Source organism: Protobothrops mucrosquamatus, unplaced genomic scaffold (genome assembly GCF_001527695.2).
Source record: "Protobothrops mucrosquamatus isolate PMUCROS unplaced genomic scaffold, P.Mucros_1.0 scaffold647, whole genome shotgun sequence".
NCBI lineage: Eukaryota > Metazoa > Chordata > Lepidosauria > Squamata > Viperidae > Protobothrops > Protobothrops mucrosquamatus.
In genome coordinates this window covers 137,994-151,014 of record NW_015386936.1, presented here as the reverse complement: position 1 = coordinate 151,014, position 13,021 = coordinate 137,994, and the positions used below count along the sequence as shown (strand labels likewise).

At 42.0% G+C, this 13,021-nt stretch overlaps 1 protein-coding gene across 2 annotated transcripts in view; it reads left to right on the top strand.

The window, feature by feature from the left end:
* Window positions 1–51: 51 nt before the first annotated feature.
* Window positions 52–13,021, top strand: part of SNX7 (sorting nexin 7) — a 50,564-nt gene continuing 37,594 nt past the window's right edge. The window contains exon 1 of one of the 2 annotated variants that reach the window (XM_015817870.1): window positions 52–129. The gene's annotated coding sequence lies outside the window, so the exon portion shown is untranslated. Of the gene's footprint in view, window positions 130–12,268; window positions 12,307–13,021 lie in introns of those variants that run through there. The other variant, XM_015817871.1, reaches the window with a different exon arrangement.

The following is a 13,021-nucleotide window of genomic DNA, read 5'->3' as shown; positions in this document are numbered from 1 at the left end:
GCCACTGCAGCCCCGGCCTGCGCCGAGCCGCCAGCGCCCCTCGCGGACTCAGCGCGGCCGCTACTGCCGCCCTCTTCCCCGGAGCTGCTGGAGTTCGACGACGACGAGGATCTGGAAGTGTTCAGCAAGGTACAGGCAGGCACGGGGAGCCTGTGCCGGCTGCTCCCAGAGAGCCTGCCAGCCCCGCCGCTTTCCCCGTGGGGCGCTTTGGGGAAGGGGGGTAAGGGCAGATTCCCTTCCCCGTACGAAGGTGCAACGCCTCTCGCTCCCCTGCCTTCCCTCCGTTCACACGAACCCCGGGAGACTCGGGAGTCCTGCAGCTTCCCCACGCCCCGCCCTTTAGTCTCCAGCTGCGCTAAACTCGCTTTCGCTTGTCCCGGTTGTACTGGTGCGGCCACATCCAAAGCTAGGAAAGGGAAAGGACTCTGCCCTGACTGGCTTTCGAGCGGGGAAGTTGTCCCGGGCCAGAAGTTTGCAAAACACGGCTCGGAGCGCCTGCCCTGACAAGCCCTCGGAGGAAACCTCTTTAATTGGGTAGCAAGCAGGAGGATGGGATAGATAGTGGGCAGCCGAGCCCTGGCATGGGGTCTGTGGCTGCATAAAGTGCTTCCAAGTTGCTCTGAAGAAGCAGGACAAGTTGGAAGGCCTTTGGGATAAGGGGGTGTCCCTCTCTAAGAATCTCTTTCCCCTATCAGGATATTGTTTGTGCAACCTACAAAAAATTAAGAACCCAAAGGGTTTTCCATAAGGTAAAGGCGTTCTGTCAAGACTACACTTCCCATTGCTCTCGACAAGTACCACCATTTTGACGGGGGATAATGGGGACTGGAATCCACCACATGTAAAGGGCAGCAAGCTGCATTTCAGTGATCCAAACCTAAAGGATGATTTCTGCCAAAGGTCTGCCCTGGATATGGGCCTCATTTCATGTGTTTGCTGCTGCAGTGGAATAATATTTGGCCACACTCAGCATAGGCCGCTGTAGTATCTTGATGCTGTGTTTCCAGGTTTAGCAGATTAGAGAGAGGGTCTGGGAATGATGAAGTATCCTGTGGGTTCATGGGTTGAGCTGAGCATTTAGAGACTGTTACTGTGGGTAGTAATGTCCCTTTTTGCTTTTTCTGAGAACAAGATTACCTTTGTAATGAGGCACACAGTATAAATAGGGAGAGAGATTTTGAGTCTTGCCTTTGGCTGTGTAGTTCTGGCAGTGCTCAGGAATTTGATCCAGATTTGTCCTTCACTGTTGCTCTTATGCCAGAAAAGACGGGCTTCACAAATTACTATTTGTCTCACTTAGCAAGACATAATCTGTGGTCACCACTGGCCATTCTTCCATGCACAGAGAATACATCATGGAACAAATATCTGACATTGCAAAAATCTTTGTTGTAGGAACAACTCTCTGGGAGGGTATGGTTTGTTTTGAAATGAAAGTTGACATAACAAAAAAAAATGCCTTCTCTCTTTAGGAGAGACAGAAGTATTCGCTGGCTGATTTTGCCTGTTCTGAAGCCAAAGGCAATGAAATCAAATTTGCTCTTTGTCCTGCTGATGGAACATTTGCAAGATAGGCCAACTATGAATCATTGCCAGCACTGGAATTGAGGAGACTTAAGGGAGGTTTGTCTTTGCCAAGATTGCAGGAGCTTTTGCCTCCACCCTACTTTTTAAGGGGGATATCTCAGAAACCTTAAAGCCACTCATCAGTACACCTACTAATCCTGTACTGAAAGGGACTTTTTCAAAACTTTTCTTCTGAGAAAAGAGGTTCCTGTTTTACTACCTTGAGCGCTTCAGAATTTCTTTCAGATTTCTCTTTGTGATGGTTTTGAACTTTATGCTTACAGTAGGGATGGGTTTACTATATCATTATTTTGCCATATATCCCTCTGAAACCTTTCTGAGTGTCTTTCATTTCCAATCTGGGAGAAGGGAGGGGGTACACAGAAAGAGTTCTTTTCTCATGCTTTCCCTTGGGATTTAATGAGAGGTTTAGGAACCAGAAAGGGTGCAAACATATGAAGAGATAATTGTATCATGAAAAACAGGGCTTTCACAAACACTCCTTGGCTACTTAGTCATCAGATAAGTGCAGGCCATGTATCTTTGAATTTTCTTCTCTTCTGAAACAATTTCAAAAGCAAATTCTCTTTCATCAAACTGACTGAAAACTAGTTGGGGAAAAAAATCAGGGCTTGGGGATTTATTTATTTATTTATTTTTGCATTGCACTAGTTACATTACTTGGAAGGAGAAGGAATAAAGGACCAGTTCAGTCTCTTTCTCTCAAAGTGGTTAGCATGCTGCAGCTGATTATTAGGAGATCAAAGACCTCAGTGAAAGGTCATAATTGAACTGATCACGCAACTTAAATAACTCTCTAGTTCTGCTACTAAATGTTCTCTCTGCTACCAAAAAGAATTGGCTTCTTTCTTCTCTGGTGTTTTTTCATAAATCTCCTTATCGATTGAAAAATCAGGCAAGTTGATACAGGTGCTTTCCGTGTGGCTGATACATTGCATTAGCAGAAGTGTGAGCAAAGTAGTCAAACAGGTGAAACACACTATGTTGTCTCTATCTGGGGTTGAATTCTGTGAGTTGTGCCACCTGGCTAAAGGTCTTCAAATCTTTTGTCATGGTATGTTGTGTACTTTACACAACTCCCGGTCCGTGGACCAGTACCGGGCCGCAGCATGCCAGCAACTGGGCCGCACAAACAAGCAAAGCCCCATCTGCAGGATGCAGGCAGCACACAAAACCACACACCCTCCAGTCCGCGGAAAAACCTCTCTCCATGGAACCGGCCCCTGGTGGCCAAAAGGTTGGAGACCTTTGCTTTACACCCATACAGCCTCTCTCAGGGAAGCAGATGAACTCAATATGGCTGTCTATCCTGCACCTCTAGAGAATGTCAAGGATGAGCAGATGAGATGTTACAAACCTTCAGAAGATCTATTGTCTCCATGAGTAACCTTTTGCCCACTTGCAGGGAGAAAAACAGTTGTAGTAACAAGTTCTTAAATCTCAGTGGTTGACTATGTACAGGTGCCGTTCAGTTGGTGTCAACTCTTCATGACCATATAGATAGATTTTCTCCATGACAATATGCCTTTAACCTGGTCTTCCAATGTTGCATCTATTACCTTTGTAACTGAGTCTATCCACCTTTTTGCTGTCATTATCTTTTTCTCTTACTTTCAACTTTTCCAGAATTAGAGCCTTCTCTAGAAAAGTTACTTCTCATTTATAGTATAACTCATCTATGTTTTCTTCTTCTTCTTCTTGTGCCATATCCATTATCGGACGTTGGCGATCATGTTGGCGATCCTATTTTTATCAGCAGCCGCACGAAAAAGTGCTGCTGAGTTTTGTCCAAACCAGTCCCTTAGATTTTGAAGCCATGATGTTCTTCTTCTGCCTGGACCTCATTTGCCTTCAATCTTTCCCTGGAGGATTAAATGGAGTATGCCATATTTTTCTGGGTGTCGCATCACATGTCCGAAATATTTTAACTTTCATTTTTTAATTGTTTTGATGATTTCCCTTGGCTTTCCCAGGCGGCTTATCACCTCCTCATTTCTGATCTTGTCAACCCAGCTTATACGTAACAGCCGCCTGTAAATCCACATTTCAAATGCTTCTAGTCTCTTCAGGTGGCCTTCTGTCAGAGACCAACTCTCTACTCCATAGAGCAGGATAGAAAAAATATAACATCTGACAAGCATGATTTTCAAACTTAGGCTTACGTCGTGACTGCAGAAGACCTTTTTCATTTTGAAGAATGCTGTTCGAGCTTTCTCTATCCTTGTCTTTACTTCAATGGTCATGTCCAAGCTTTCAGGTGCGTGATCCTTTCAACTTTTTCTAATGGTATTCCTTCCGAATTTATTGGTGGTAAATTAACGGGTTGTTTGCTGACGACCATGATCTTGGTTTTCGAGGTGTTAAGCTTCAAGCCATATTTTTCAGATATTTCTGTGACTCTTGATGAGGAGCTGAAGGTCTTCATGCTTACTGACAAGCAGAACTGTATCATCAGTATATCTTAAATTGTTGATCCAAACACCGTTTACTTTGATGCCAGCATCAATGTTCTCTAGTGCCTCATTGAAGATTGACTCAGAGTAGATATTGAACAACAGTGGAGACAGAATACATCCCTGTCTGACCCCTCTTCGTATTTCTGCATCAGCTGAGTATTTTTGGCCTAGTCTCACATTTGCTACCTGATGCCAATATAGATTCGTTATAATTTGGATGTCTTTGTCATCTAGTCCCACTTGTTTCAGGATTTCTAATAGATTGTTGTGTCTTATTTTATCAAATGCTTTTTCAAAATCAATGAAGCACATGTAAACACTGATTGATATCTCTACAACAATGTACAAGAACTTGAATGCTGAATAGTGTATCTCGTGTACCAAGATTGTTTCTGAAACCAAATTGTGTGTTACCTAGATGCTCCTCAATTTTATTGTATAATCTTCTGTGAATTATTCTCAGGAATATTTTCAGGGCATGACTCATTAAGCTTATTGTTTTCTATTCGGTACACTTCTTTGCATTTATTTTTTGGGGGATTGTCACAAAGGTTGATTTTAGCCAATCATTTGGTATCTTTTCTGTTTCATATATTCGATTAAAGAGCTGCAGTAAAAAATTCTTCCCATTGTATTCCAGCAGTTTTAAAATTTCTACTGGGATATCATCAGTCCTGTGGCTTTTCTTGTTTTTGCTATTTTTATTGCATGTTCAACCTCCTCCATAGTGATGTTTGGTCCAGTTGTTATACTTCCCATATCCATATCATCCCTATAATCTTGAATGCATCAAAGATGAATTATTTCCATAATAGATCTGTAATGTAAAACTTTTCTATGCTATAACATTGTTCTGGTTACTGGTTTGAAGTTAGATGTTCATCAGGGCAAATATTAAACCCTAATGTGCTTTCCTAAAAAATAAGGGAAATATCATTCATAGCTGTATAAGAAAACAGACATTTTTCATTTTTGAAACACTGTGCTCAGTTATGTGTATGACAGAAATTTATGGAACGAAAAATCTAAATGTCAGCATCTTAGAGATAAGTACTAGATTTGCTATTGAATATGAGCCTAAGAGACATTAATGAATCATTTATGATTTGTACATTTCCTAATGTTTAAAAATAAACCCAGTTAATCAGGAAATATTTCCATTTTTTATAGGATCATCTTCATTCCCCCCCCCATGTTTCTCTAGTAAACACTAAAAGTGAATGTTTTTATACTTGGAGGTACTATATTTAAGGTTGTTTAATCTTAGATATTTGGCAAATATTTCTTGATTGGACTTTGACATGATAAGTGGGATAACGTTTGTTCTGTCTGAGAAAGATGGGTTGGTACGAAGGGATAACCTGACCTATTCTCCCTTGCCTATTCTCTTTTCCATTGCCAACTTCTCATCATCTTACCCAAATTTATTACTATTTCCAGTGCATAAATGTTTGTTGTGTCAACACCTAGGTATCTATAAGCTATGGCAAAGTGGAAAAAGAAGTGTCAGATTGAAACTGCAGAGGATTTAAGAGGGGACCATATTCTCATGTTGACACAGGGCGATCAATTGCTTCAAGTGACCTTTTTCTAATATGTAGTAAAGATCTTTATCTAGCCGGACTTCTGCCAAGTTTGAACTGAAGACAGTCACACAACATTGTTGAAGTACAAATTACCCAATCTCACTTTCATTTAAGCCTAATGCAGTATGTTGTACAAATTATTCCTGGAGACTTAGAGGAGATCACTATATCTCAAATATATTTATATGGCTTGGAAAGATAGGTAGCAAAGTTCCATTGCAAAATTTTGCAATATTGGCCTAAAGGGCACTGAAATCCAAAATATCTGCAGGTCAACATATTGCATCTCCTGTGAAATTACCTGTATTATTAATGTGCATAAGAAAGTATTAACATATGTTTGTTTTTGCTATATGTATATGCTGCCCACCTCACTGATAAAGCGACTGTGTGTTATTGCTTAATGTTGCTTAAGATGAGTGGCCATATAAATCTTTATAATCAACTTTTCTATTCATGACTCACACCATATGAAGAGTGCAGCAAAGAACTTGTTAATCCAGTAAAATCTCAGCAGAACTGGAAAATTAATATATAGCAGGAGATGGAACCTGTTCAGTGTTGTCACCCAAACAGCTATGAAAGCCCAGAGATTACATCCAAGAACTCCACCTTGGATTGGTGCCTTTTGAAATCTGTCTTCTTTGTTTGGAAACAGATTGATCTAATAATAATAAATCTTTATTGATTAGCCCTTGGGCCATATCAAAGTGCAAAGTTCCAGTAACAAATTATTACTAAAGTTTGATAACTTTAGATTGATCTAGAAAAACCGATGTAGAAAAACTGTAGATCCTAAGCAAAATGAAGATTTTGTTTAAATATTGCAGCATGTAGTACCAAATCATGGATAGCTGTGGTGAATCTTTTTGTTTTCTCTTTTTATAAAGTTTGTTTAGAAAAAAAAAGTGCAAACACCTCCTAAAAAAACTGTCCAGTCACCAGTCTGGGAGGAGGTTATTTAATGCAGGGAAGTGAATTGAGAACAAGGGTGCTGAATTTATTGTTGTTAATGTTTTACCGCAGGAGGTTCTGTTATTGATTGTTTGGGTTTACTATTTCATAAAGAACTTCGTGCTCTTTCAGGAAGGAAAAATGTGAAAGTCAGGTGTGATTTCTGATGACTATATAAACACATCCACAGTGTTTTCTTGACAACAGTATGGAGGTGATTTGCAATTCCCTTCCCTTTCTTATAGTCTAGAGCACGGGTGTCAAACTCGATCGCATCACATGATGTATCATGACGTTTTTTGCCTTTGCAAAGCCAGGGTGGGCATGGCCTGCTTGTGACACATCCGGCCCGTGGGCTGCCAGTTTGACACCACTCAGTAACCAAATCCCATCTTGCATAGTTTTCTGAGATCAACAGTGATCAGGTAGGCCCAACAACCCACTACGACTGATTCAGAAAAGCAAAATACTACTAATAATAGCAGTAATAACCCCAACAAGAATTTTACCTACTATTTGTTTACCCACTAAAATTTCTTTTCTGGTAGGGATATAGAAACAGAACACCATTTAGTGTTTTGCAAAGTGTCATTGGGAATTTTGGTAGAAAAGGAAAGTTAAGAACAAGGAAAAATATGAATCACAAATATTCTCCATTTTCTGATATTCAAATTTAGCTTCAGGAATGATTTTATTTTACATGTAGTGAAGGGTGAGTCCTGGAATGAGGCATTTCATTTTTTTTTCCTCATAGAGACAATAGAGACAGGAAAGTAAATGCTTCAGCTTGTAATGATTTATGCAGGCATTTGGAATTTATATATTAAATCACCACAGTCCAAGATTCGCCTTCATTTAAAGCTTTTCAGCTTATTTTACAGTTAAGTACGTACACTTTCTCCAGATCAGTTTGCCAGCTCGCCAATCATCTGAGTGTTCAGTTCCAAGCCTTCATGATCACAGCTTGCTTACTTCACTGACTCCAAACATTTTAGACAACAAAGCCTTGAAATACCTCTTCAGATGCTTGTATCGTTCATTTTAAAGACAGCTTATTGTTGTCTCTGGATTTTGCAAACATTAATAGAAGTGTTCCTGCAAAATCAATATTAATAGGAAGGAAATTCCCTTGTTGTCATAGTGCTCCATGTATTCATCTGCAAAGTTTGCTGCCTAACCAAAACATTATTTTCTTAGGACAGAAATACCTGGAAATAAATTGACTTCATATATCATTCCTTGCTGCTTGCTCAGTGGAAATAAAACAGCTCTCTAAGTAGTGAAAAATGAGAATCTTAAAACTGTCAAGTTTAATAATCCAGATTATTACTCAAAATATAAACTCAAAGTACATACATTTTAGAAAATTCTTGGCTGTGTGGCATAAAGATGCCCCTGGAGCAGAAAAACTTTGAATGGAGACTTAGAAGGTGATAACGTGGGGCATCTCTCGTTCCTGTTGTGCGTGAAAGTTGAGAGTCATATTCTTAGATCCTTTCTGTACTGAATCTAAGGAAAAAATATGTTTTTAGTTGCATCAAATTACCTTCTTTGAAATCGGTTCAAGGGAATTAGCCTAATGACCTCCTGGAAGCTAGTGTCATGTAGGGGTGCAATTTATAAGAAGATCAGATCCCAGTTCATGCCTCATTTCTGCCACTTAGACAATCCACATTCTTTCAGTCTTAATCACTCATCTGAAAGATATCAAAATACAATAACATAACAATAGCAATAGCACTTAGACATATATCGCTTTAGAGTACTTTACAGCCCTCTCTGAGCAGTTTACAGAGTCAACAATTTGGGTCCTCATTTTACCAACCTCGGAAGGATGGGAGGCTGAATCAACCTTGAGCTGGTGAGAATCGAACTGCTGGCAGTCGGCAGAATTAGCCTGCGATACTGCATTCTAACCACTGCGCCACCACGGCTCGTCACTCACAGCTCTGTGAGTGTGGCTTGAGATAAAGTTATGTAAGTAATAATGATGAAGTGTAGGTAAACAACAGTCAGGTGTGATCTAAGCAGGTTCAGTGTTATTGGCGTTGAAGAAATAATTACATGAGTCTACTATGGATTCTGAATTAATTTAAGGAAGGTCCGAGAAACAATGCTTCTCTGGAAAGTTATAAGGTGCTGCCAGACAGTTCAAGATGCTGCTTTCAAGACTTTCAGGGCTGCTAAAAGAAGAACTTATCCCAATTGTGATTTTAGAATAACAAAGACCCATGATTCCTCATTTCTCCCTCCAGTATTTCCCTCATATGCCCAACATAGAGCCTTCTATATTTTATCCTCGGTTGTTGCTGAATACTAAATTTGTAAGCCAAGAGGTCTAAGACACTGATTGCAAAATATCCATTCTATTCTGCAGAACACTAGTCAGACAGAGATATCCAGTTAGGAAAAGGGCCCCGGAAATTTTAGTAGTGACAGGGAATAAAATTTATATTAAAAAGGTCCCAAGGATGACCTTTCCACTCAATTCTTTCTGTTTGCCTCACTGATTAATGGGTTTTAGTGGAATAGCATACATGTAGCAAAATGTTATCTGTATAAGATAATGTCAGAGCCCTGAGCCATTCTTTCTATTAATCAAACCAGTAAGCAACTGCTTTTCAGTTACTTTTCCTTAGAGCGTGTTTTGATAATCAAGAAGAATTTAGAAAATTTAAGATCATCAGCTTTCTGGAATTTCTTTTGTTTAGCCCCAAGGGGGGGGGGAAGCATTAACTCAATCCAATCATTGGCTCAACCCTCACTCCAACCCTTTTTTATTTTATTGTGTCTCATTTTCCTTAACATTGGCCATATCTTTGGTCTATTTTTTTTTCAAGTAGGACCATCTGTACTAGCAATACTTTTAACTCTGCTGCTCTCCCCCTGTTTTTATCTCCATGAGTATCTGAAGTCACTCAGGAGAAATGCAGAAAGGACAGCTGATATTTCCTTTCCTTTGCCAGCCTTTGGTTGATCTCAGAGAGAAACCTCTTTGTGTTATCTGAATCCATGTAAAGTTCACCCCATGAAGAGGACTTGAATCAGCCAGTATCCTCCTCAAACAAGAGAAGGATCATCCACTGAGTTGGATTTGCAGTGCTGCTCTAAGAAGATTGCTAGATCTTACAGGAATGTACATTTCCTCCCTAGACATTGGAAACCCACTTTTCCTGGGTCTCTGATGGAAATCTACTGGCCTGGATTTTCCTAGTCAACCAGTTTCATCCAGAATCAGAGAATTGGTTTATTACTTTGAACCCTTTAAACTAGTCTTGAGTCCCCAACTCTAGAGAACTGGTGTTTCAGGAGCCAAAGAGCATCCTGGCCAAACCCAACTAAACAGCATTGACAAACCAGTTACTAGTAAGGAGTGCCTACTTTTCTTTCCCTACCAACTATTTGAGAAGCCATCTAACCCTGATCTTCATGAACTCTGTGCTCGAGCTGCAAATCAATTCTTTTCTCATTGCATTATCTTTACAGTGCAGAGATGGGCTATTTTTAGTCCCAAGTGAATTGGTATCTCTGCAAAAGGTACCTTTTGACTGCCGTTGAACCTTAACTAGTGAGACCCATATAACACATTTCCTGCCCTCTTTCCAGTGGCAAGCAGCCTCCCAAATGCTAGCTTTCTTTGTGGTGGAAAGAGTCTCTCCGATTCTCTCTGTGTATCTCCTATAGCAGACATGTCAAATACAGATCCGGCCTGCGATTGGCCAATATTTGACCTGCAGGAATGCCCCGGAGACGGTGAGGGACTGGCCCCACCGCCCTGGCCCCGGCTCCGCCCAGTCCGGAGGCCCCCAAGGTGCGCATAGGAGGTGGTGAGCACATGGGGGATGACAGGATCTGACAACAAGGGCTATGTAGCCTGCTGTGAATACTGGCTCGGACCTCCAGCAGCAGCGCTGCAGCCGCACCAGCAGCACGTGGAGTCGAGGGGACATCTGATTCGGACCGCCGTTCCATCTCGTTTTGGTTGGAGAGCAGGTCGCCACTGGTCATCTCAGCCTCCTCATGGGTGGAGTGCATTCTCCTTGCACACCTCAGTACCCTCTGCAGCCGCTTGCACAGGTCCATTAGGCTGCTGCCCAGAGCTGCAGGCACGCCTAGCCTGAAGGAGGCAAAGTGGTCGGCTAGTAAGCCCCGAGTAGAGGTGGTAGAGCATGGCCAGGGCCAGCAGAGAAAAGGCCACCCCAAGCGGGGAAAGCCGGATCCCCATTGGCACCATGGCCACCCAGCCCCAGCAGAGATAGGGGGGAGGCACGCAATCCTGGTTGGGACTAGGCGCCCATTGTGCCGATGGGGATCCAGCTTTCCCCACTTGGGGTGGCCTTTTGCTTGCTGGGCGTGGGCATGTTCTACCATCTCTATTCGAGCTTCCTAGCCAGCAGCTTCACCTCCTTCGTGCAGCGAATGGACCTATACAAGCTGCTGGCGGCAGCCCGAGGCGGGGCAAAGGTGCGTCAGGTGCGCGAAGGGAACAGGCTCCTTGTGCGGGTCAAGGGCAAGATCTGCAAATGGGCAAAGGAGATGACTAGCAGTGACCTGCTCTCCAACCGCAAGCAAAAACAGATGGGATGGAGTAGGCACATCTGTCGGTCTGCATCACGTGCCTCCCCTTCTCCACCTGCTGGAGGGCTGGCCTGGTATTCACAATGGGCTACGGAGCCCCATAGTGTGCCAGTCGAGGGGTTCCATGCATTTGCTGGCCTCTGTGTGGGGGCCGGTGGTGTCAGGCAGCAGCTGCCCTGGCCTCTGCCTCACCTTGTCTTGCACGTGGCAATGGCACCCCCGCCCTGCCCCCTGCCTTGCCTCACCCCACAGGACGAGCATCCTGCCCACAGCCCCACCCACCAGAGAACCCCTGGATCTCCCCCAACCCTGCCCGGCCCCCACAGGCATCTCCCCCAAGATCAATGTCAAGGTAGCCACGCCCACCCCGGTGATGCCACCCAGTCAGCCGTGACCACCGCAGCCATACCCATCCAGTGGACCATGCCAACCTGCCCCCCCAAGGGCACCACAATGCTGATGCGGCCCTCAATGAAATTGAGTTTGACACCCCAGTCCTATAGCTAAACACTGTGTAGAACAGTTCACTTCATGAACACTTGCCCTATATCCCCTGCTGGTCTCTGAGCACCTTACGTTTCTCTTAGTGAATAGCATGATGTGCTAAACACACTACACCACTACTACTTATTTGATTGCTTTGTATGTTAGCTTTAAATACCCTTTGTGCTACCTTCCCCATAAATTGTCAACTGCTCATTATCTGTTGCCTTTAAGGCATAAATCTCAAAAAAAGTCAATAGATTATATTGATTAGATATTCATTACAGTTTTGTTTTTGGATTTGGAACACATAAACCTAATAATCTGTAATTATTCTGACAGAATTGGCACTGAAGAGAAAGAGCTAATTTGTGTACCAACTGACTGATGTGAGAAGAGAGGGGTTACTTAGTTACAAAAAAAAAACATTCCTTAAGGTAACCTGTCCATGACTTTGTTTTCCATGTTATGCAATAGTTTTGCATAGAGATGAATGGGTTTAACTGGGACAAATGACTAATGAGAGAAAAATGCTTTAAATTATTATTGAAGTCACTCTGTCAGGCATGAACAACCAGGACCTCAAGTGAAGAGTCCAATTAGCTTGTTTATTGCTCAAGCCTATACACAGGAATGTTCTCAGACTGACAGTTTGCACCCAGGTAAGGCTAATTAAGGTTCAACAGCACTAAAGGGGGAATTGGAATTTGCTCTCTCATGCCCGTGTAGGGATTCCAGGCTAATTCCTTGCTTGACTTCACCCCCTGGCTTTGCCAGTCTCTCTCCAACATACCTCAGCTTCAAAAAAAAAATTAAACTAGGTTTGTCTGCAGGATTACAATCAGCAGTGGAAGACACATTGTGGAAGAGACGGGGGGGATGGAAAGTACAAACGAAAGCCAATCGATAGAGAGAGAGAGAGAAAGCTAAAGTGAATAGATGTGAAGTAAGAAGGTGCTCAAATATAATAAAAGAGAAAGGATTTCAGAAGGAAGAGCATTCATCAGGAACAAGCTGTAAGAGAAAGGGTCAGAAAACTTAACATAAGGTCAGAAAAATGGAGAAAGAAGAAAATTGAACTTGACAGATCTGCACAGATTTTGTACCATCACCTTTATTTTTATTTTTTTCCTCCTTCAACTTCACTTCAGGTTTCTTATACTTTTCCTTAAAATTCTCTGTGGTTTTAGTAGACGGGCTATATTTTTTCTTTTTTGTCTTTGTTGCTCTCCTTTGGTTTCTGTAGAGGAAAATTTCCAGTCTTCATAATAAAAACTTTCTCTCTAATCTCCATAATCAGGAAGACAATATATAATAAAAAATTATTCTGATCTTGTAGAGAAAAAAAAACACTATTCCAAAGGATAAAATTATATC